General features: G+C 37.6%; 1 protein-coding gene across 7 annotated transcripts in view; it reads right to left on the bottom strand.

Moving 5' to 3' along the window:
- PCMTD1 (protein-L-isoaspartate (D-aspartate) O-methyltransferase domain containing 1) overlaps positions 1-7,992 on the bottom strand; it is a 67,603-nt gene extending 59,611 nt beyond the window's left edge. For 2 of the 7 annotated variants that reach the window (XM_055318368.1, XM_055318367.1), the window contains exon 1: positions 7,785-7,991. The gene's annotated coding sequence lies outside the window, so the exon portion shown is untranslated. Of the gene's footprint in view, positions 1-28; positions 139-849; positions 4,118-6,952; positions 7,021-7,784 lie in introns of those variants that run through there. The other 5 variants (XM_055318362.1, XM_055318363.1, XM_055318360.1 and 2 more) reach the window with 5 other exon arrangements.
- Positions 7,993-24,242: the final 16,250 nt, after the last annotated feature.

Genomic DNA, 24,242 nt, shown 5'->3' with positions numbered 1-24,242 from the left:
CATAGCTTTTTTAGCTGTTGGTACCTACCAAGATTTGTAGCAGATTCAAAATTCTCAAACTTTAATGCAGTATGATTCCAGATTGGCCTCAAGAGGGAGCAGCATCCTTTTAAAAACAGACTGTCCTGCAGGTAAATGCTTTCAGTGCATCACAAAAAATGAATGGAAAGACATACTAGCCAACAAATATTAAGACATTTAGAAACAGGATTTGATTTTAATAATGCTCTGTACAACAGAGGGCATTAATGAATATAAAAGGAAGCAAGTCTCTTAAAATGAACTACAGGATATACCATCCCTGGGCAGTAACATTCAAGACAGTCCTTTGCTTCTTTATTCACATTTTCTAGTTTTTCTATAGTGAATTCCTACTGTTATTGTATGAAGGAAAAAAGCAAAAGCAAATAACCCTTTACTTATTATTTCTACAGTTACTAATAACATGCATGTTAAGTGACCAAAAGAGAATCATAGATGCAAATGAACTGTTTAAAAAATCTAACCCATATCAAGTATCATCTAAAATATTTACACTACATCACAAAAAGAAATGACATATCAAATCTCTAAAAACCAATTTTCTAATGCCAATCAGAGAAATAAATCATAAATATAGAACAGAAAGACTGGAAAATGACAAAGAAAACACATCACTATTCAGTAAGCCATATAGTACTACTTAAGAAAAAAAAAAAAAAGGCACAGGTTGCACAACCTTAAATGACTTGTCAGGAGTAACCTGATGGAGCAGCTACAGAACCTCAGTAGCTGCTAAACTTCACACAATAATACTCTGTATTTACAGGATCCTTGTTCTGAAAGAATCAAAGGGCATTCACTATTTACCTTGTATTTGGTGATCATTTTATTCACTTGTTATTCCATTCAATTCAGACTTTCATCATCCTTACCAGAATCCCCAATGACAATCCTAAAAGGCATGAATATGTTATTTCTGTTTATATGTAAAAGTCTGAAAGGATTCACACCACACTATTAAAAAACCATTACCCAAGCAACCCCTGAGGAACAGATGTGGAGGGGGACTTGCTGAAGAAGGAAATGCATTTCAGTATTCAAATCTTATCTTTGAACATATAATAATACAATAAAAAATTAATGACCACATAAAATATAGTGCATTGTAGGCCATGATATTTCCTTTGAGATGATACAACAAATTTAGTTCATCCCCTGAACAGCTTTATTATATTAAATATATTATTAGAGGCCACATTCCCAGAGGCCAGTTTCCAGACAGATATCAAGAACCAGTTCTCAGAAGCAAATTTCTAAACACATCCAGGGCTGACCTTTGCCCATAGCAAACAACTGGTCATGAAAGAAGCTACCCATCAGCACTGCCATCCCTACCCCTCCAATTCAATAGTCAGCTATGAATTCCAGCAAGCATTTTTGCATGATTCTCCATTAACTTATCTATTAATCACCAGGCCAGAAAATATAACCATTTCAGATTCAAGCTTTATTTTCTGCTACAGGGAAAGAGTTGCTACTTTTTATTTCTCTTCCCTCAAAGTGTTGCTGTGATAGAACAGTAAAAAAAACTGAAAATCATCTAAACACCCACCAATAGAAAATACAGTTAAATTATTATATATACAATCTACATATGTACGCTATATATAGCAAACACTTTGAGGCTGCAAAAATAATTTAAAGAATGAATCTTTTTACTACCATGTAACATGGAATATTAGTGATAAATTAAGTGCAAAATGCAAGTGAAAAACTGTGTGCAGTGTGCCTTATCTTTATGTAAGCAGAAAGAAAAAGAGTATTCATATTTACTTGCATACAGTAAATTAATAGTTTCTTTTATATCATTCCAGAGATGAATGGCTACCTCCTAGTAGGGAAAGTAGGAGGCTGATGGGGAGACATTTCCAATTTATAAAATTTTTCTATGTTTAAAATTTGAACCATGTGACTATATTACCTAATTTTAAAATCAATGATTTTAAACTTGCTTAAAACTTTTATCTTTAGAGTATTTGTGATGCTGTTAATACTTCAAAGTTGAGAGCAGGCAGAACAACAAATTGATGTCCTTGAAAATCAACCTCACTTCTTTATAATCATACATTTAGCATTCCAAAAGAAACCCCAATGACTGCCCCAACAGCATCACCAAAATATCTTACCTTATCAATTTCTAACAGCAAGCATTTTTATTTAATAAAGCAATAATTACTTAAGTTGTTACACTCTAACACATATGGGACACAAAGACAGACATAAGAGAAATACAAAATCATAAAACTCTACATGATAACCATTAACCTTGATGGATCCAAATAGTCTGAAATTTCACATGAATTCTTTAGGAAGCAAAGAGTTATGTGTAATCTGTGTGAGGGCATTTCAGCTAATCACATAGCTGGAGATTCCTGGTATCACCATAAAGCAGAAAATGACACTGCAGTATAGGGAAAGTTTTATTCTACCTTTCATATCCATATAAGTATAGAAGAAACTGAGGCCAAAGAATTATAACATTGCAGTTCATTTGAAAATGTGTCTAATTCAACAACATGGAAAAGAATTCACACACCAAATCATTAACCTTAAGAGTTTTATATACAATAACACAGACATGTGAATATAGGGGAAAAAAGCATTACCCAGTAATCAATCTGAAAATAAAAAACTCATTAGATAGCCTACAAGACAATCTGGTTTTGTTACATATATACACAATTAAAAACTACAGTGAACTACTGTATGTGTCATCTAGCAACTAAAATCAACTACTACTTAAATGCCATGAAAGGAGCAGCTGACTAGAAATCATTTTCCTATTTGTTCACACATATGAGCATTCGGTGGGAGATAACCACAATAAGACATGGTTTCTCCTTTCAGGCATTTTATAATTCAATTACAACTGTTAGAGTACTCAAAAACAATTTCAGAATAAAATGTTATCAAGAAGTAACTGCACAAGTAAGAGTAGACTTTAATCACTGTGAAGATAGAGAAGAGGGGGCTCTAGGGAAACACAGTATATGAACTAGCCTTTTATTTGAAGGACTTCAGAAGGCAGAGATAGGAAAGGGAGAAAATTACAAGTGGAGATGCAGAAGAAACCAAAAGTTTACATCTAGAAAGAATGTAAACACAAGTTTGAATAAAACAAGAACCAAATTTAAAAAAGAGCACAGAGGCCAAATAATTAATTTTGAAAGGCAATACCGAGGAATACGAACTTCATTCTAGAGTTGATCAGGAGTCACTCAGTGGAGGCATGGTGGTCAAGAACTCAGAATTCCAGCTCTTCTACCTACTAGCAACCCTCCAGGCTCATAAAATATCAATTTCTTCATCTGTAGACTGGGAAAGTAGTATCTACAACATAAAACTTATGAGGACCAAATGAGAACAAAGCATTTAGCACAAAGGCTGACATAAGATATTTCAGTAAGTGTTTTTTTGTTCTGTTTGCTTCGGTCACGCTGGGAAAATATGATCAGAACTGCCTTTAGGTAAAAAAGAAAAAAAAGAAGAACTGCCTTTAGCTCAATTAATTTGACAGCAGTATGCATGATGAATGGCAAAACCTAGAGATTAGGGATGTCTCTTATTAATGGCAATTGAGACAAAGGGATTAAAAGTTTTTTTGTTGCTAGGAAAATGGAAAAGCAGCAGGAGAACTTGATTCCTGAACCATAATGCAACACAATGACAAAGAATTTCTGAGAAAAAGGAAAGTGATGAATCAAAGGTGACCTTTGATTTTAAGACTAGATGACTAAGAAAATGTTAAGATCATTAATATAAACAAAGAAATGACTGAAGAATTAAGTTTGGAGAAGAAACAGTTTAATTCTGAACCTACGGATTCAAGGTTACAGGTTACAAAACGACCGTTACTTACAAAGTTTATCAAGGAGAACAACAAAAGGCAAGTCTGAAGCTTAGGAAAGATAATGAGGCTGGTGATGCAGAACTGGAGCTTCAAGGGCAGCCCAGGTGGCGCTGCCTTCAGCTCACGGTGTGATCCTGGAGACCTGGGATTGAGTCCTACGTTGGGCTCCCTACATGGAGCCTGCTTCTCCCTCTGCCTGTGTCTCTGCCTCTCTCTCTCTCTCTCTCTCTCTCTCTCTCTCTCTCTCTCTCTCGTCCTCTCTCTCTCTCTCATGAATAAATAAATAAAATCTTAAAAAAAAAAAAAAAGAACTGGAGGTTCAACAGCAGAGGGAATGAACAGTGGAATCCATGGGTGTGCGTAGGACTAGAAAGGAAAAAACACGACTCTAAAAAGAAGTGCAAACTCAATCTAAAGTTAACCCTTGTTTATGAGTGAGATGAGAAAATGAACAAAGCCACAAGAATGTACAAGTCTGAGGTGCTGGCTTATGCAAGTTCAAGAGAAGACAAGGCCTTGACAACACTTCATATCCCATGGCTCATAATAAATTCTAAATGGACTTATGATGATATGATTATTATAGGCTTTTAAGAGCCTACAAGTTACTGAAAAGTGTTAATTATTCTGATTCAACCCCCAGCAGGACACAGCTAACACAGTATAATTATAATTAGATATTTTTCCAGTAGCTCAAAGCTCGAAGTATAACTTTTAAGTCCTCATCTTGACATTCATCCACACATTTGACTGCCTTGATTATCTACTATTTGAGGAAACCCCCCACCCTCTGTCTACTTAAGACAGCCAATTCTCAGGTTTTATCCCTCTGTTTTGGCTTCCCTTTCATCTTAGCTAGTTTCTCCCTCAAAATAGAAGCACCAGGGAACAATAGTCCTCTTTGTAATTCCACAATAGTTGTCTTAAACAACTAGTTTTTAAAACTCAACTAGATTTTAAACTCTGGATCCTACCTAACATTTGTTATCATTAATAAGACCTACATGGTTTCTTGATTTTTGGCTATACACGAATATATGTCCCCAAAAAAGACTTGCAGGCTAAACTGCAAAATAAACTTTCTACTTCTACCCATCAGCAATAAGATCTCTTACCAATTTTGGAAAAGAGACACACACAGTATTGGATTCCCCACCCTCAAACAGCTGAGAAGTCAATAGATCTTACCATAGCCTACACTTCTTTCTGATGCTGAAACATTTTTGTATCCCACAACTATAAAGCCCACCCACATTCAATGTCAAGTTGTCCAAGAGATAATCAAAAGCAGATATGTCACTTAGATGTGAATCCAATTACCACTGTAAACAATTACCAAGAAATGAAAGCTCAAATATTTTCCTATATGTGGGTTTCTTCTCAAATACATATTAGAACTGTTCATACTTTATTAACTTCAGCATTTGCCCTATATCTTTAAAATACATAGCTGTCACATATGTTGGAAAACTAAAAGATTAATAGAGCATAATATTAGGAACTATACTATACTTCATTAATTGTCATGACGCATTTTTAAGAGGCTAAAATACTAAAAATGAAATAAGCACACTTCAATCTTTCTAGGGCCCTTTTAATATTCTTTTTATCACATTAGTTTACAAATAGTACAACTGGGTTCATAAAAATGTTAAATGAAATGAGATTATCCAAGTTTGTAAGGAATAAAAGCACCTTAAGAGCTACAATTTACTATAGTATCCAAATTTGCCATGGTATCAAATCCCAATTCTTCTTGGTTAGTGGCACCAGATCAAGGAATGTTTTAATACAGCACAAAAACTTCATTCAAGAAGATACCAGAGTTTCACACTTTATCCATTAGATTATTTTTCAATGCATATGACTATATTCAATTCTCTATTTTGTAAGGAACACTTCCAAGCCAAAAAAAAAAAAAGGGGGGGGGGACTATTAAGATCAACAGCAGAGCAGAAAACACGGGTTTTTGGCTTAGCCCTAAGTCTAATGTAGTCACCACCACTAAAAAGGTGAGGAGATCTTGAGCAGTTGAATTAATCCCTAAGAGCGTCTGCTTATTGATCCTTAGATTGGAGAGAATACCACCCATGTTTAGAAATAACTAAGAAAAAGCATATTATTACCAGTAACTATAACTAAAATGCCATAGATATTACATATGCTTTTAAACACAGCTCCCCAAATAATTACACAATTGGGCCTAAGATTTCAGGCTATCTGTGTTTAGAACCAGACTTCTTTGTGATTATTTACTCAGTTGTTTTCCCTGGAAGCTGACAAGAAGATGAACACACAGTACGTTTTTAATAAATACATGCCAGCGATAAGATCAACAAAGCCTCCAGCTCCTCTGCACACAGAAATACAAAATCCCTATTTCCTAGCTTTCTGACTTATTTAATAGTAAGCAGTATGATACCATCCTTTCACTTACAGCTTACTCCCTACAGTCTACTATCAAAATATTTAGTCTCTGGCTGTTCTGAGGCTTGCTTTAGTTTCGTGGTCTTTCTGAAATACACACTTCTAGGCCACTGGCTTTCTACCTTTTACCTTATCTTCAGACATGAGCAGGTTCGTGTTTAAGGAATTGAATTTGTTTTCAACTGACCAGATGGAATTTAAATTTTCCCTGAAAAATGCACTCACCAAAAAAAAAGAAAAAACAAAATAATAATAATAATAAACTATTTTAGTAAGCTGCTTTATGAAGTCATCCAAGCCTCCTGTAGCTACACCATAAACCCTGTTGTAAACATATTCCTTAACTTGCCTAATATGTAAGTATCCCCAATCTGGCCTCAAACAATCTGAAAAGTTTTGCCACATCATGTTTCAAAATAATACCTTGTAGCCCTTCTTAAAAGCTATTTGACAAGAGTTAAAAGATCATAGAGAACCTGGAGACAATGTTCTGCAGTAAAAAAACACAGCTATGTAGCCTCTAAAAAGAATGAGGTATGTAATAAAAAATGAAAGAATTATCTGTGAGTACCCTTTGTCAATAAAAAGTATACTCTATACACGACCCCAATTTTGTTTCTAAAGCATACTTACACGCAGAGAAAAGTTCTGAATGGCTAAACAGCACACTTGTGGGCTGGTTACCCCGGCAGTAAAGAGAGGAAACCCGGGGGGGGGGGGGGGCGGGGGGGGCGGGGAGCAGACGTCTTCATTGTTCAGCTGCTTAATTTTTTTCTTAAAGAGCACGTAGTACTTTCGTAATCAAAGCAAAAAAAAAAAAAAAAAAAAAAAAAAAAACAACAGCAGCAACTGGGAGAAAAGAACCACTGGTAGTTCTATACTTTCCCCTCCGTACCCAAATTCTTCTCATGTGCGCTTTCAAAAAAACAGAACTATGACCTCTCTTCTTTTAAAAGAGAAGCCACACACACACACACACACACACACACACACACACACACACAGTACTCCAAGTCAAAAAAAGGAAAACCCGGGACCTGCAGAAGTCCTCCCGTGGGTCGTGCTCGCGGGGGCGCGGGGCGCCGGGGCCCAAGTGCCCCGCGGAGGCAGCGCGGAGGAGCGGCCGCGAGCGCTCCCGCAGACACGGCGAGCGACGAACCACCCCCCGCCGCAGCCCGCGGCGTCCCGAGCCCACGTCGGCTGGATCCTCTTCCTTCCGAATCAAAACAACAACACAAAGTCACGGGGTGCAACCGAGCAGGCCCGGCGGGCCCGGGCGGTCTGCGGTCCGCAGCGCGGCGGAGCCGGACCCCTCCCCGAGCCCCCAGAATCCCCCGCCGCCCTCCACGCCCCGACCCCGTGACCCCTGCGACCCCTGCGACCCCTGCGACCCCGCGCTCAGCCTCACCCCAGCACGCGGCACACGCCGACCCACACCACCCCGAGGCCACGGCAGCAGCGTTACCTGCGGCGAGGCGCTCGGTCCGGCCCGCCGCAGCCGCACGCGGGACCGGGCACTAGGACTCGGCGGGCTCCTCGGCTGCCCGCCGCCTCCACCGCCACAACAACACCGCGGCCGACGCCGCCGCCGCAGCCCAGCGGAGGGGCGGGGCCCGGACCCGCCGCGGGGGGAAGCCCGACGGCGCAGCCCCGAGAGGCGTCGGGAATCTGGACATGCGCAGAGGGGCGCAGAGGGCGCGAGGGCCGCTCCGGGGGGACGCCCCCAGCCGCTCCTCCCCCGCGGGGATGGCTCCGCCCCCACCCCCAAACAAACAACGCGAGATCTCGAGGAGGCTTGGGGACGGACTGCGTCGGGAGAGATCCCGCGAGAACAGGGCCTCTCCGCCCAGCCCCCTTCAGGGGGTTGGGAAGCGCGGCGGCGCGGAGCCGGGCTGGCGGCTGGAGTGTTCTCCCGGAGAGGCCTTGCTGTGTGTGGCACCGCGACCCGGGACAGGGCGGCGAAGGCGGCGGAGCACGTTCGAGGTGCTTCCCTGCGGGGTCACTGTCCAGGGACCTTGGTGGGACGAGGCCGCGGTCTCTCCCACGGCCGTGCGCTCTCAAGCGTCCGCTCAGCGCGCAGAAGCGTCCGTCCGGGTCTCCGCCCAGGGCGTCCTCGGCCCGCCTCGGAGCGGAGCTTGCCCCGTGACTCGTCAAAGCCCAGCGAGGGTGTGGGCTGGCCCGCGTCTCGGGGCTTGCCTGGACACCCCGCAGCCGCGTCCGGAGGTTCTGGAGGGAGAGGAGGGGTCAGCAGAGCGGGGTCTGGAGAGCCGAGATGTTGCCGCGAACGAGCCCGTCACCCTTCTGAGCGAGCTTTACTGTACCCGAGATCCAGTGTGTCTCCTCCTGGGTACGACCACTTTGTGCCCGTCTTCTGCCTTTTCACTGAGTCTTTCAGTGTGCGCGCCACCCCAGCCCACGAGTGGGCTCGCATCGTGGGAATTCTACTCGGTCTGGATTTTCAGATGCGTTACTGGTTGTAGGCTACAGGCGTTGATGGGTCACCGGGGATAGAGCATCCGTGGGGCGCCTGGCGGTGCTGCCCGGCTAAGCATCTGCTTCCCTCTGAGGTCAGATCCCGGGGTCCTGGGATGAGCCCCGTGCATTGAGCTCCCTGCTGAAGCGGGGGGTGGGGGGGGTGGGGTTGGCCTGCTGCTGCCCCGCTTGTGCGTGCTCACTCTCCAATAAAATGTTTTTAAAAATAAAGTCAATAAGACATCCTCGGTGCCCAGGTTACTATTTCCCGCCATAGCTGATGGTGTGCAAAATTGGATAGACAATAACATTCGTGAAAGAACGTGCTGTCAAGGTCAAAGCTTGACATTGCAGTTTAAGAATTTTGCAAATGAGCAAGTTGCTGCTAAAGTGGTCGGCCAGCAATCCAACAACCTAGCGTCATTTTAATGAACTGTTGTATTAAATATGAATGCAAAGCACAGTGGACGTTTTGCTCCTAACTGCAAAATCTCTATTCACTTGCCTTCTGGATTAGAGCCCTTGGTCACAGACTTTTTGGCACTTGGCCTGGTTCCAGGGCACTCTTAACTGTGGTGGGATCATATAACGGTCTTACAGGATTCGTTTTCTGCTATTCCAAACAGAAATTTTAGCACATGAAAATATCTATCTTACCATAAGCAAATTAAATAGAAATGATTAAGTTAGGAAAATAGTTAAAAAGCCGTTAAACAACGGCCAGGGCCTTCTCCTGTTTTTTCTCCTTGGTGGTGGTATTTATTTTCCCCATTCTGCTATTTTCTCCATTTATTTTCTCTAAAAACTTTTTTAGAGTTCTAGACCTTTTTCTCTTCCTCTAGTGCATTGAAGTTGACCACAGGTTGTTTTTACTAAGAGTACTTACCAGTCAGTACTTTGTTAATGAACAGGAGGACTAAGTGCTATTCTTGTGGGTGAGTAGTTTAAGAGCAGGTAAGCCATCAGTATATCTTCCTAATGGTACACACATCTCATGGTGCCACCTCAACTCCACCATTCAGGCCTTTCCTGGTTATGCCACCATTTAGCACGTTTTCATACATAATTTACTTCCGGTAAGTATATGTCTTCCTACTGATTTAGAATCCACAGAGTCTGGGCATGTGCCCACTGCTTTCCAGTGCCTACTACAAAAATCTGCTTCAGTGTTGGTACACTGCATTTGTTGAATGGGTAATTTAGATTTTAAGTTATTCCATCATGTAGAATTATTTAGAGATTTATTTAGCCTGGAATTCATTTAGATAGCCCAAAGACAATTGATTCCTGGAGGTCTTGGTCCACTGTTGCAACAAGTCTAATCCTTGCAACAGCAAAGTAACACTTGGCTGTAGTAACCTAATTCCCCATACCAGGTTGTTTCAATTTTAACATGAAGTGGAAAATACCCAAAGTTAATGCTTGTGAATACAGAGTACTAGATAGGCAGGAGGAGTCTTGTGTTGTCAGAAATGCTCTGTTATTTGAGTGTGCAAGACATTCAACATATGCTTATTAAATTAATCAAGTTCAACATACAAACCCCTGTTACTGTCCTAGGAGTTCACATTTCCCACAGGCATGACAGAGTTGCTGTGTTTCTTCAGCCTCAGAATTTGAGGTCTCCATGTCTTGCCCAGATTAACAAATCATCTGGTTATTTGCAAACACCTGTGTTGCATAATAGGCCTTGGTTTTGGTTTATAGTGCCAAGTCTGGCCTGTCAGGCCTGAAAAAATTTCCTTGTATCTTTCATTTGATCTGCAGTGTCTGGGAAAAATCCAGAACTAAATCCTACTAAATATAGAATTGTTTGTTCTACAATTTTATTTCCTTGTACTACTTTCAGTACAGTTACAAGTCCATCACCTCCTGCCCCACCCCACCCCCCAAAAAAACAACAAAAACAAATACTTGCTCTCTAGAGGTTAGTTTCACAGTACTTATTTTTCTCTGTTTGGAAAAAAAAAAAAAAAACATATCAACATTTCCTTATTGATGTTAAACATAATTGTAGTTTGTTGGGAAGGGGATAATGTTTTCAAAAGTAGGACTAGATTTTGAAAATGAAGGAGGAAACTGAAGACCCCACATTCCAGAGAAGTAATATCTATGCAGTTTACAAATTGAGGACATAGAAAACAGTCTTAGAGCTGACAGATGGAAGGGAATCTTCTAACTTACAGCCTTTGTCTATAGCCATTAGCACTTTTTTATTTACAAGCTATCTCCCTGATATTGTATTCTACTGTTGTGAAATTCCACTTATGATTACTCCACATATGTTTAAATCAGTGATTCTCAAGACATGGTCTGGGATTAGAGGCATCAGATCATAAGGGAACTTAACTTAATAGAGGTGCAAATTCATGGGGCCTTACCCCAATTTAACATATCCTCTGGCAATTTTGATAAATGCTAAAATTTGATAACCATTGGTTTTTGTTTTGTTTTTAAAAGATTTTATTTATTCATGAGAGGCACAGAGAGAGAGAGGCAGAGACACAGGCAGAGAGAAGCAGGCTCCATGTAGGGAGCCCAACGCGGGACTCAATCCTGGGTCTCCAGGATCACACCCTGGGCTGAAAGCGGCACTAAACCACTGAACCACCCGGGCTGCCTGATAACCATTGGTTCTAACCAGAAAATGTACACCCTCAGTACATTATTTTTTTCCTAAAATACATATGATTCGTAGATACAAAATTGGGGGGGGGGGGGACAGGCTTCTTTTGGTGAAAATACTCCATTCCTGTTATTCTCAATGTTGTTTTATTCCCTTTGAAGGCAACTGTACTCATGGCTTATGGACCCACCCCAGTATTTTTTCCTTTATGAGTCTTCTCAATCCCGTGAACCATAAGATGATGTTTTGTTGCTGTCGTCGTTCACATGTAAAGATTGTATTTGTGATTGTGGAAGTGACTGAAAAGACTATCCAAGCAATCCTTTCCACACTGGAAAGTTGCCCAGAATTTTACACCCCTGTGGCTTTAGGGGGCCTTAATGTTTAGTAACTGTTTATTTTCTCTGTCTTTTCCTCAGGAGCTACCTAGCCAGAATGCCAAGTTGATCAGACACCAATATTTTCCTAGTCTTTCCAGACTACTCTATATTTTCTAAAGTTTCCAAATGTGTTTTTAAAAGCTGTGATAAAGTTTATGTAAAGTTTTAGTGAGAATCCTTTTTAAAAAAAAATGCTAGAAAAACAAAGAATACAACTCTTATGAGACCAAACAAAAAATGTAAGTACACATGGCTTGTCATGTTCAGGCACCTCCCTCCACCAAAAGTATTCAAAGCAAAATTCTGAAAAGCAGAAAAGTTGCTTTTAGCATCTCAAGTTTACTAAACATTGAAATACTAAAATGAAACTGTACTTTCCCTAAGTCATTTGATCCTATTCTTTAAGTGGATACTTGAGAAATTCCTGACCTATTCAATATTGAAAATTAAACCTGTTTGTCCAGACTATATCCAATTAGAAATGAATTTTAATTAGAGAATTCCTCTCTAGTGCTTATAAACCATAATATAAGTACAAATGTCATATTATTTTTATATAGAGATCTTTTACCTAATAATACAAAAAAATATCACTTAAATAATTGGTTTAGGACTCTTTTTTTAAAAAAAAAAGATTTATTTATTTATTCAGAGAGAGAGAGAGACCGAGACACAGGCAGAGGGAGAAGCAGGCACCATGCAGGAAGCCGGACATGGGACTCAATCCCGGGTCTCCAGGATCACACCCTAGGCTGCAGGTGGCGCTAAACCGCTGCGCCACTGGGGCTGCCCTCTTTTTTAGGATTTACAAAAATTAACATATAATGGACAATTGATTCCCACACCAACTCCTTTTTCTGCTGGCTGGGAAGAAGTCATTATACTTAAAGAGCTACACAGATAGCACTTTTTGACCTAAATTGAGATATCTTAAGGTTGCTTACCTTGCATTTACCAAACATTATAATTATATACTAATGTAATATTAAATTGGCCAATGGTTTTTAAAATGATGTATTATATCCATTCAATTGCTAATTAATTTGATATTCAGTGAAAAAAAGAAAAGCGCAAGTACCAGTCTTATTCTAAAGAAAAAAAATCTCGTTGGGGTACCTGGGTAGCTCAGTCAGTTGAGCATCTGCCTTCAGCTCAGGTCATCATCCCGGAGTCCTGGAATCAAGCCCCATATGGGGCTCCCTGCTCAGCAGGAGGCCTGCTTCTCCCTCTCCCTCTCCCTCTGCCTGCTTCTCCCCCTGCTTGTGTGTTCTGTCTCTCTCTTTCTCTTTCTCTCTGTAAAATAAATAAATAAAATCTTTTTAAAAAAGGAGAAAAACTTATCATTTATAAAATTTGTGAGGTCAAGTTACCTAACATGCTATATATATATATGTTTTGATGTCATGAGTCTAAGTTGATGAATTAGATAATTTATTGCTATATACATTTAAACATATGAAATAACTATTTAGAAGCAACAACATAAGTACCTGTTCTGTTTCAATTTATTTAAACTAAAAAACAATTCACCCATTTCTCTCACCCTCCACTCCGGTCTCTAGCTACCACCAGTGTATTTCTATATCTATGTGCTTATTTTCTTTTAATTTATTTATCTTTTTTTAGATCCCACATATAAGAGATCACAGAGTATTTGTCTTTCTCTATCTGGACTTATTTCACTTAGCATAATGCCCATGAGGTCCATCCTTAGTGTTACGAATGGCAAGATTTCCTTTTTTATGTAGCTGAATAATATTCCATTATATACATATACTACTGTTACTTTATCCATTCATCCATCAGTGGGCACTAGGTAGTTTCTGTCTCTTGGCTATTGTAAGTAATGCTGCAGTGAATATGGGGGTGCATATATCTTTTCAAGTTAGTGTTTTCTCTTTCTTTGAATAAATAACCATAATGGAATTGCTGAATCATATGGCACTTCTATGTTTAATTTTTTTTTAGGAACCCCCAAAATAATTTCTGTAGTGGCTGTGCCAATTACATTCCCATCAACACTGCAGAGTGTTCCCTTTTCTTTACATCCTCACCAATACTTATTATTTCTAGTCTTTTTGGTAACAGCCATTCTAACAGGTGTAAAATAATATTGTGATTTTAATTTGCATTTCCCTGATGATTAGTGATGTAGAGCATCTTTTCATGCAAAGATATCCTTTGGCTATCTATATGCCTTTGGAAAATGTCTATTCAAATCTGTTCATTTTTTAATTGTATTGTTTGGGGTTGTTTCACTACTGAGTTGTATGATTTTTTTTAAATATATTTTTGATATTAGCCCCTGATCACTTACATGATTTGCAGATACTATATTTCATTCAGCAAGTTGTCTTTTCATTTTGCTGATGGTTTCCTTTGCTTTGTAGAAGGTCTCTAGTTTGATATAGTCCCACTAGTTTATTTTGCCTTTTATGCTGTGCTTTTGATCTCAGATTCAAATATCACTGCTAAGACCTCTGTCAAGGAGCTAACTATTTTCCTTTCTAGAGATTTTACGGTTTCAGGTCTTATGTTCAAGTCTTTAATTCATTTGAATTAATTTTTCTGTATGGTGGGAGATAATGGTCCAGTTTTATTCTCCTGCATGTGGCTGTCCAATTTGCCAAAACCATTTACTGAAAAGACTGTCCTTCCCCCATGTATATTCTTTTTTTGTCATAAATTAATTGACCATGTATGGGTGAGATTATTTCTAGGTTCTCCATTCTGTTCTATGGACCTATGTATCTATTTTTGTGCCAATACCATACTGTTTTAGTTACTATGGCTTTGTAATGCACTTTGAAGTCTGGGAGTGTGATGCCTCAAGTTTTGTTCTTTATTAAATTTGCCTTGGCTATTTGAGATCTTTTATAGTTCCACATAAATTTTAGGATTTTTTGTTCTTTTCTACAAAAAAAAAATGCTATTGGAATTTTGATAGAGATTGCATTGAATTTATATATTGCTTTAGGTAATATGGGCATTTTAACAATATTGAATCCATAAGCATGGAATATCTTTCCATTTGTGTCTTTTTCAATTAATTTCATTAATGTCATATATTTTTCAGTATGCAGGTCTTTTGCCTCCTTGGTTAAATTTATTCCTGGGTATTTTATTCTTATTGATGCAATTGTAAATGGATTTGTTCTTAATTTCCCCTTTTGAGAGTACATTAGTATATAGAAATGGAACAGAATTTGGTGTTATGTACTTTGTATCTTGCAACTTGAATTAATTTATTGTAATATTTTTTGATGGAGTCTTTAGCATTTTCTGTAAGTAGTATGTCATCTGCAAATAGTGACAGCTTTTCTTCTTCCCTTCCATTTTGAATGCCTTTTTCTTCTTTTTCTTGCCTACTTCCTGTGACTAGGACCTCCAATACCATAATGAGTAGGGCAGCAAGAGTAAACATCCCTGTTTTGTTCTTGCACTTAGAGGAAAAGCTCTCAGCTTTTCATCACTGAGTGTGGTATTACTGTGGGCTTGTCATATATGGTGTTTATTATGTTCAGGTACATTCCCTTATACCTGCTTTGTGGAGAATCTTTATCATAAATGGACATTGAATTTTGTCAAATGCTTTTTCTGCATCTATTCAGATGGCCATGTGATTTTTATCCTTCATTTTGTTCATGTGATATATCACATTGGCTGATTTGTGGATGTTGAACCATCCTTGCATCCCTGGAATACATCCACTTGATCACAGTGTGTGATTCTTTTAACATATTGTTGGATTCAGTTTTAACATATTGTTGGATTCAGTAATATTTTTAGAAGATTTTGCATCTGTGTTCATCAGGGATATTGGCCTGTAATCTTCTTTTGTTATGGTGTCCTTGTATGCTTTGGGTATCAGGGTAACAATGGCCTTGTAAAATGAGTTTGGAAGAATTCCTTCCTCAAGTATCCTCTGGAAGAGTTTGAGAAGGATTGGTATTAACTCTTTTTTGAAGGTTTGGTAGAATTCACCAATAAAACTCTGGTCTTGGGCTTTTGATTGTTGGAGGTTTTTTTGTTTTTGTTTTTAAAGATTTTATTTATTTATTCATGACAGACACAGAGAGAGAGAGAGAGAGAGAGGCAGAGACACAGGCAGAGAGAGAAGCAGGCTCTGTGCAGGGAGCCCGATGTGGGACTCGATCCTGGGTCTCCAGGATCACACCCTGGGCTGAAGGCGGCGCCAAACCACTGGGCCACCAGGGCTGCCCAGATTGTTGGACGTTTTTGATTATGATACAGTCTCCTTACTAGTAATTTATCTGTTCAATTTTTCTACTTCATCAGGATTCAATCCTGGTAGGTGTATGTTTCTAGGAATGTATCCATTTCTTCTAAGTTGTTCAGTTTCTGAGCATATAGTTATTTATGATAGTCTCTTATGATACTTTGTATTTCTGTGGCATCAGTTGTAGCATCTCTTCTTTCATTTCTGATTTTATTTTATTTGAGTCCTTTCTTTTATATCCTTGGTGAGCTTAGCTAAAGGTTTGTCAATTTTTTTTTTACCTTTTCAAGAACCAGCTCTTAGTTTCATTGGTCTTTTCTATTATTTGTTTAGTTTTTAAACATTTTTTTCTGTCCTTTGTTACTTCCTTCTTACTAATTTGGCACTTCTTTTGTTCTTTTTTTCCTAGCTCCTTCAGGGTAATTAGGGAACTTAGGTTGTTTTTTTTTTGAGACTTTTCTTGTTTTCTGAGGTAGGCATTTATTGCTATGAACTCCTGTCTAGAGCTACTATGGCTGTGTTCTATGAATTTTGGTATGTTACATTTCCATTTTCCTTTGTCTCAAAGTATTTTTTAAAATTTATTCTTTGACCCGTTGGTTGTTTGGTAGCATGTTCTAATCTGCACATATTTATGAATTTTTCTGTTTAGGTAATTAATTTCTAGTCTCATATCATTATGGCCCAAAAATGTATTTGATATTATTTCAAACCTCTTAAACTTATTGAGACTTGTTTTGTGACTTAACATATGATCTGTCTTGGAAAATGTTCCATGTGCATTTGAGAAGAATGTGTATTTTGTTGCTTTGGGACAGGACAAAAGAACTTTTATTGCTTCATCTTAAACAATTGAAATAATTGTATATTGAGCATATAGTTATTTTTGCCTGTTTTTTTCTCTTGCCCTGGAATTTGTTTTCCCTGCACATATCAGATTTTTGCCTCTCTGTAATAGCCTAAAAGTACAAGTCAAAACACTTTTTATGATATTTGTATTGTTTTTTGCTTTCAAATTTTGCAAAACAGGCTGTTTTCCTGGAACTCAAATATGAATATGTGGTTTTCTTTTTCATAAGAATAACAATTTAAGGAAGGGATTACCCTAATTAGCTAACTATATAAGTATATATGTTAAGCTACTAAAATAATAGATATGAGGATATTATTTTATTGACAACAGCATTTAAGATACTCTGTATCCATAAAAAATTTCAACCTCTTCCTCTTTTTCCAAGTTTTCATTATCTCTTTTCTCAGAGAGTATCAGCAGTAGTAAACCGAAAAAGTAGGGTTTTTTTTTCAGAGACCGTTAATATTTAAGATAAGAAAAATATAATTCTCATCTTGGTTCTGGATTCAGATCCATTTATAGATCTTTTTTTATATACTAAAGCTTATCCCAGAGAGCTGCATATAAACAAACTTCTATTAGAAACTTAAAGAATACTGGCATATAACTTTCAAATTTGGTAAAGTCAGTCTTCTACTGAGGAATTGGAGAGAAATATTGGAAGTATGTCCATTTATTTCCGATTCCTTGATACCATGAGATTATATTCTACAAATAAAATACTACATTTCTGCTAAGAAGGAGGATGATAGGGAAAGGAGAAGGAAAGAAGAGGAAGGGAGCAAAGAGAGGAGAGAAAGAAAATTAAAAACTGTTAACACTTCCCATTTAATAAAGTTCATAATAGGCCTAACTAGTTGATCTTTCTTATCCTTTTGTATTGCCTTTTCCATATTATCTTGTTTTTAACTTCTTTTACAGCTGGGTTCATATTTAATTTGTTGACAGGCCTTTCTAAATAGATTGTGAGAAGGTTAACAGAGGCCCAGGGCCTACCAAAATGGTCTGCTGATGATTGTGCTTCACAAAAAAAAATGTATCGAGTAGGATTTCCATAGTATATAAACGTCTGGGGGAGGGAACACAAATTCATTCATTCAACAAGTATTTATTAGGATGTGAGAGATGCTGGGAATGGGAGATATAGCAGGGAGCATGTCAGCAAAGGCCCTTGCCTTCTTGAGCACATATTTCAATGCAAGATGAAATTATGGAATAATAGTATAAAATTTTTTAAAATGAAAAATTACCTTAGAAGCCATTTGGGGAGCTCCTCATGCTTTGCAGATGGATTGAGTATTAACTAACTTTGCAATTTACTAGATTTAATATTGATAGGATATTGGAAATCTTTCCAATAAGAGGAAATATAAAAATTACCCACAAAAGGAATTTCTTTTAGGAAAATAAACATTTCTAATTTATTGTGTGGAGTAAATAGTGACTTTAACTTTAAAACTATTACAGTTTTTAAAATATACTGATGCTTTCCCTTCATTAAAACTTCTGCTTATAAACTAAATGCATCAAAACTACAGATAAGAATATTTTTAAATTTATATTTAAAATTTCAGTTTGTGAAGAATCTGTTAAAAATTCAATGAACATTTTTGGGGAAACTATGATAGGTGCTGAAGATATACAATTTGTGACATAATTGATTTCTTGACAAAATTATTCTAAAATAATACATGGAAAAAAGTGACCCATGACATAATAAAAAGGATACAAACAAGATGCTATTACTTCATAGAAGTGCTGGATGGCAGAGGTCAAATTTGAATCAAGATCTCAAATTTAGATAGAATTTTTGCATTACAAAGATGATGAAAACAGTCATTTTCAGGACAAGGAATAGCATAAAGAGTAACACTGAGGGGCACCTAGGTGGCTCAGTTGGCTAAGCATCTGCCTCCTGCTTAGGTCATGATCCCAGGGTCCTGGGATGCACCCCCACATCACGCTCCCTGCAGAGTCTGCTTTTCCCTCTCCTCTGTTTACTTGTTCTCTCTTCTCTCTCACTCTCTCAAAAATAAATAAATAAAATCTTTTTAAAAAGTAACATTGAAATAGAAAATTCATAGTGCATTTTCAAAGAGTGGAGATTAATCTTACTTAGCTATAACATAAAGTGCAAAAGAGATAATAGGAGCCAAGTGTAGAAAAGTAGATTAAGACTTTGGTAGATTTTGTTAGTCATTAAATTTCATGCAAGAGGCAATAGAATGGAAAGCCATATTCATTTTTATTTATGTGTAATTGATTCTAATGCCTGATATCAGAGCTAAAAATCATACTATACATAGATATTGCTATTAGGCCAAACCATTTGAGAGTTTACCTTAGTGTTTCATAGTGTTTATGAAATTACTGTACGTGTATGCATGCGTGTGTGTGTGTGTGCGTGCATGGAAGCTATGGCATTAGAATTCTGAAATGAAGATGATAAATTACTTGGCCAAAAGTCTGACTTACTTGATCAGAAGCTGAACCACAGTAATGAGTCCAGGCACTGAAGTGGTAACTAGTATTTATAGATTCTTTCTGCCCTAAATAGGTTGATAATGTTGAACACAGTAATTATGAGGAATTGGCTAGAACCAATTGATCTTCAAATGGAGTGTTTTTAAAAATTTCACTAAATTGAATAGTTTGCTAAAAATAATACTAAAAATAGGGGTTGTGACAACAAATCCATTATTAGGACATAACAAATCTTTTAAATGAAAAATCCTAAAGCCATCCTTGTCCTAAATGGCCAACACCATTCCTTTTAGATGCTAAACAAATGCTGAATAAATCAGAATGTGATTTAGATTCAATGTCCTTTCAAGGAGACATTTAAAGAGTCTGGTCGATAGCAAACATTCTGGAAAAGTGTTCAGTGTTGCCCAACTGGGAAGTCATGGCTAAATGATGAAAGAAGTCCAAAAATCACAAATGGTTGGATCCCACTGCTCCTGCTGCCAGGGCTAGCTATAAACCAGTATGTAATATGAGCAGAGTATGTTACAGTTTCAGGAAACAGTGCCCTCATGCTGCCTGAGGCTGTGTGGACATCCCTTTATAGTCCCATCCACATTGCCCATCTGTATTGTCCTATGACCCAACCTTTTCTCTACCATGTTCCCTATTCAGCCTATTGCTCAGCTAGAACCAAATTGGAAAGACCATATGATATGATAAAGGAATTCATACTAAGATATCTCATATATAAAATCAGCTTGATTTATCTCCAGTGATATTTTTATTTAGACAATCATAAAATCTAAAAGTATTACAAAAGAAATAATAATGTTCTACCAATGATAGACAATTTTTGGGCTCAGTGGTAAGCTACTGCTAGATGGTTATAGTCAGTAGGATTTTTTCCTTCAATTTCTAATTAAAAAAACTGAAAAATTAAAAATATCTCTGAACTAATTGTTTATATTTTTATTCTAAAACTTTTCCTTTTTTCTTAATCTGTTTTAGCAGGTACCCAAGTTGTGTGGTTCTTTGCCTTGTTGAAGAGGTAAAGTTTTGGTGAGGCAGAAACCAGACTTGCTTACACAAAAATAACCCTCCACGCCTTCCCCAGAATGGGAATGAAAGCGATGACCCTGGATCTAAGGAACAGCAAAACAAAACAAAAACCTGTTTACCAAGGAGTTCCCCAAGCAGGAGGCAAAACCTCAAAGTGGATGCATAGTATATCCAGAGAGGCTGGATTTTCAGACTTGAGTTTCCAGGTTTACTACATTTTCTCATGCCCCAAAGGTGGGATGGGATCAGTAGAACCTTCAGAACTGAAGAGTCCACAGCGGCTTGGACAATGGGTATTTCAGCAGTAACCACTGTAAACTGATGGCTCATGGCTAGCAGAGCCTCCTCAATGATTTGACCTTCTATAAGAACCCAGAATCCTGGAGAGAGGAGACCTGAAAACATAATTCAAATTAAAAATTTCTCCTTGGTTCCATAGAATATGAATACAAACTCAAAATTAATTTGACTAGAGAAAAGTTCGAGCATATTGTCTCAATGATCTAAAACTTGCACAATAGTCTGTGGTTTTAACTACATTCCAACATGCCACTAGAGAATATTCATGGAGAGCTCTCTGGCAGTCCATTGTTCCAAGTACCTTTGCTTTTATTTACCACATATTTGAGGTGACCATACATCCTAGTTGCTCAGGACAGTCCTAGTCTATGACTATTGTCCTGTTGTGATTATTAATAATGTATCCTTTTATTCTCAGAGGTGTCGGGTTTAGATAAATTATACGGCTTCCTGATATATAACTTATTCAACTATATCAGTCTCAGTAGGCCAGAGTATGCTGTTCTAACAAATAACACCAAATTTCAGTGGCTTAGCACAATGCAAGTTTATCAGGTGACATTTTAGGCAGCTGTCTGTCCTCCATGGATAGGGTCAGTATTCCAGACATCACCATATTAACATGTGCTTTCCACACTTGTCATAATGGAAAAGAGAGCTCTTGGAGTGTCTTATGCCAGCTAATACATGGTCCAGCCTAGAAGTGACACACATTATTTTTGACCAGAACTCATTGGCCAGAAGTTTTCATAGGGCTCAGTCTATCTGTAAGGGGATGGGTAATTTTCCCATTTCCACAAAGAGAAGGCCAAAATATGAGTATGAAAAGTCTGTTAGATATTCAAACAAAAAAGCCAAGTGCCAAGGGTCCTGTTTATTATTATTATAAAGCTGAAAAATACACTCTCACATGGACTCCTTTGCCACTACCTTCCTGCTTACTTATGATCTTGGTAACAATGGTTCTCTGAGGGCTCTAGTCCCAGTTCTTAAACACAAGAGAGTTTAAAGTTTTGTTTGTCACTAAACAAGAAAATCAGTAGTAGACAAGAAAATAATATCCAAAATATGAAGATCTTTTGAGTCTGATAACATTAACAAAAAAATAAAGTCATGAAACAAATACTCTATGAATATATTTGTATTACATAGCTCCCTGACTTAAATAGTAGTCTGGAATAAAAACCATAAGCTAATTCATATACACACATTAATGCTCTACTAGGATATTTGTTGTGAAAACTATTCATTGTGACTGTTGAGAGAAAGTTTTTGCTTCAGTAGAAAAGTATAGCACACCCTTTTGGATTATCAGATTCTAGTTCTGTTCATTATCTTTTGAAATTATTTTTATTTTGAAATTATTATAGATTCACATGAAATTATAAAACTAGTACAGAGGGTTCCCATATATCTTTTACCTGGCTTAATATCTTAGATATTTATAATATCAAAACCAGGAACTTGACATTGTACAGTATGCATGTGTGATTCTTCTGCTTGATCATGTCTGCCGTTGAAGCTCTTTATTGCATTTTTCATTTCATTCACTTTATTTATCCATCCAGAATTTCTGTTGGGTTCTTTTTTTTGATTTCTCTCTCTTTGCTGAACTTGTTTTGTTCATGTATTATTTTCATGATTTCATTGTTTATCTGTGTTCTCTTGGAGTGTCTTATGCCAGCAAATAAGTGGTCTCTTGTAGCTCACTGAACATATTTAAAGCAATTATTTTAAATTCCTTGTCAGGAAATTTGTAGATCTCCATTTCTTTGAAGTTGTTTACTAGAAATACATTATTTCTTTGGTGGTCTCATGTTTCTTTGATTTTGTGTGTGTGTTCCTTGTAGCCTTGTGTTGGTGTTTATATTTGAAAGAACAATCACCTTTAGCAGACTTTATGGATTGGCTTTGGTAGGGAAAGACCTTCACCAGCAGTAGGCACAAGATTGCCTGCTGGGTAGGGTACATAGCAGTGACAGGTCCAGCATCAGTCCAGGGATGTGTGGGGATGCCATTTCTGGGGAGTTCAATAGGGGTGCTCGCCCTTGGGGGCCTGTGATGTCACTGATTCTGGTAGTATGTATATGAAACTCTTTCTGGGTTTTCTATTCTTTTTTTTTTTTGTAAAGATTTTATTTATTCATGAGACACACACACACACAGAGAAAGAGAGAGAGAGAGAGAGAGGCAGAGACACAGGCAGAGGGAGAAGCAGGCTCCATGCAGGGAGCCTGACGTGGGACCCAATCCTGGGTCTCCAGGATCATGCCCTGGGCTGAAGGTGGTGCTAAACCGCTGAGCCACCGGGGCTGCCCTGGGTTTTCTATTCTATTCTATTGATTTATGAGTTTATCCCTCTGCCAATGCCACAGTCTTTATAGTTCTAGTTATATAATAAGTTCTGAAAACATAATGATTATAACTACTTTGTTTTTCAGAATTCTTTTAGCTGTTCTAATCCTTTTGCCTTTTCACATAAATATTAAAACAATCGTGTCCACATCTACAAGAACACAATTCTGGGATTTTGGTAGGAATTATGTTAGATCTATATCTCAAAATTTAGAGAAAATTCACATACTGTGTTGAGTTTTTCCATTCATGGAGCAGACTGTCTCTCAGTGGTGTTTTTTGGTTTTCAGTATACAAATCCTGTGTATATTTTGTTAAATATACAATTAAGTATTTATTTCACTTTTTTGAGCAAATGTAAATAGTATTGAATTTTAAATTTTGGTTTTCACATACTCGTTGCTGATATATAAAAAATACAATTGGTATTTGTATGTTATCCTTCTATCTTGTGACCTTGCTGAACGCACTGATTGATTAGTAGAACTTTTGTGTTTGTATGAGTAGATTTCATGGGATTCCTATGTAGCCTAGCATACCATCCACAAATAGGGACAGTATATTTCTTCCCTTCCAAGTTGTATGCCTTTATTTCCTTTCTTGTCTTCTTGTGCTGCCTAAACTTCCAGTACTAAGTTGATTATAAGTGGCTAGAGTACATATGCTTCCTTTTTCCTCATCTTAGGGGAAAGGGATTTAAGCTTTCATCATTAAGCATAATAGTATCTGTAGGTTTTTTTGTAGATGTTCTTTATCAAATTGAAGATGTTCCTCCTCTATTCTACTTTCCTGAGAGTTTTTGGTATGAATGGGTGTTGAATTTGTCAAAGGCCTTTTCTGATTCTGTTGATATAATTATGTTATTTTTCTTCTTTAGTCTTTTAATAGTGTAGATTACATTAATCAATTTTCATATATTGAATCAGCATTGTATCTTGGGAAAACACAACTTAGTTATGGTGTAGAAGCCTTTTTACATATTGCCTAATTCTATTAGCTAATATTTTGTTAAGAATTTTTTGCATCTATATTTATGGGAAATATTGTCTATAGTTTTCTTTTTTTGCTCTTTTGTCTTCTTTTGAAATCATAATACTGACTTCATTGAATGGGTTAGAATGGGTTTCTTTTAATTTCTGGAAGAGATGGAACTTTTTGTTAAACCAAAGTTT

This window comes from Nyctereutes procyonoides, unplaced genomic scaffold, assembly GCF_905146905.1.
Source record: "Nyctereutes procyonoides isolate TBG_1078 unplaced genomic scaffold, NYPRO_anot_genome, whole genome shotgun sequence".
Taxonomy (NCBI): Eukaryota; Metazoa; Chordata; class Mammalia; order Carnivora; family Canidae; genus Nyctereutes; species Nyctereutes procyonoides.
This window is presented reverse-complemented; position numbering and strand designations above follow the sequence as displayed.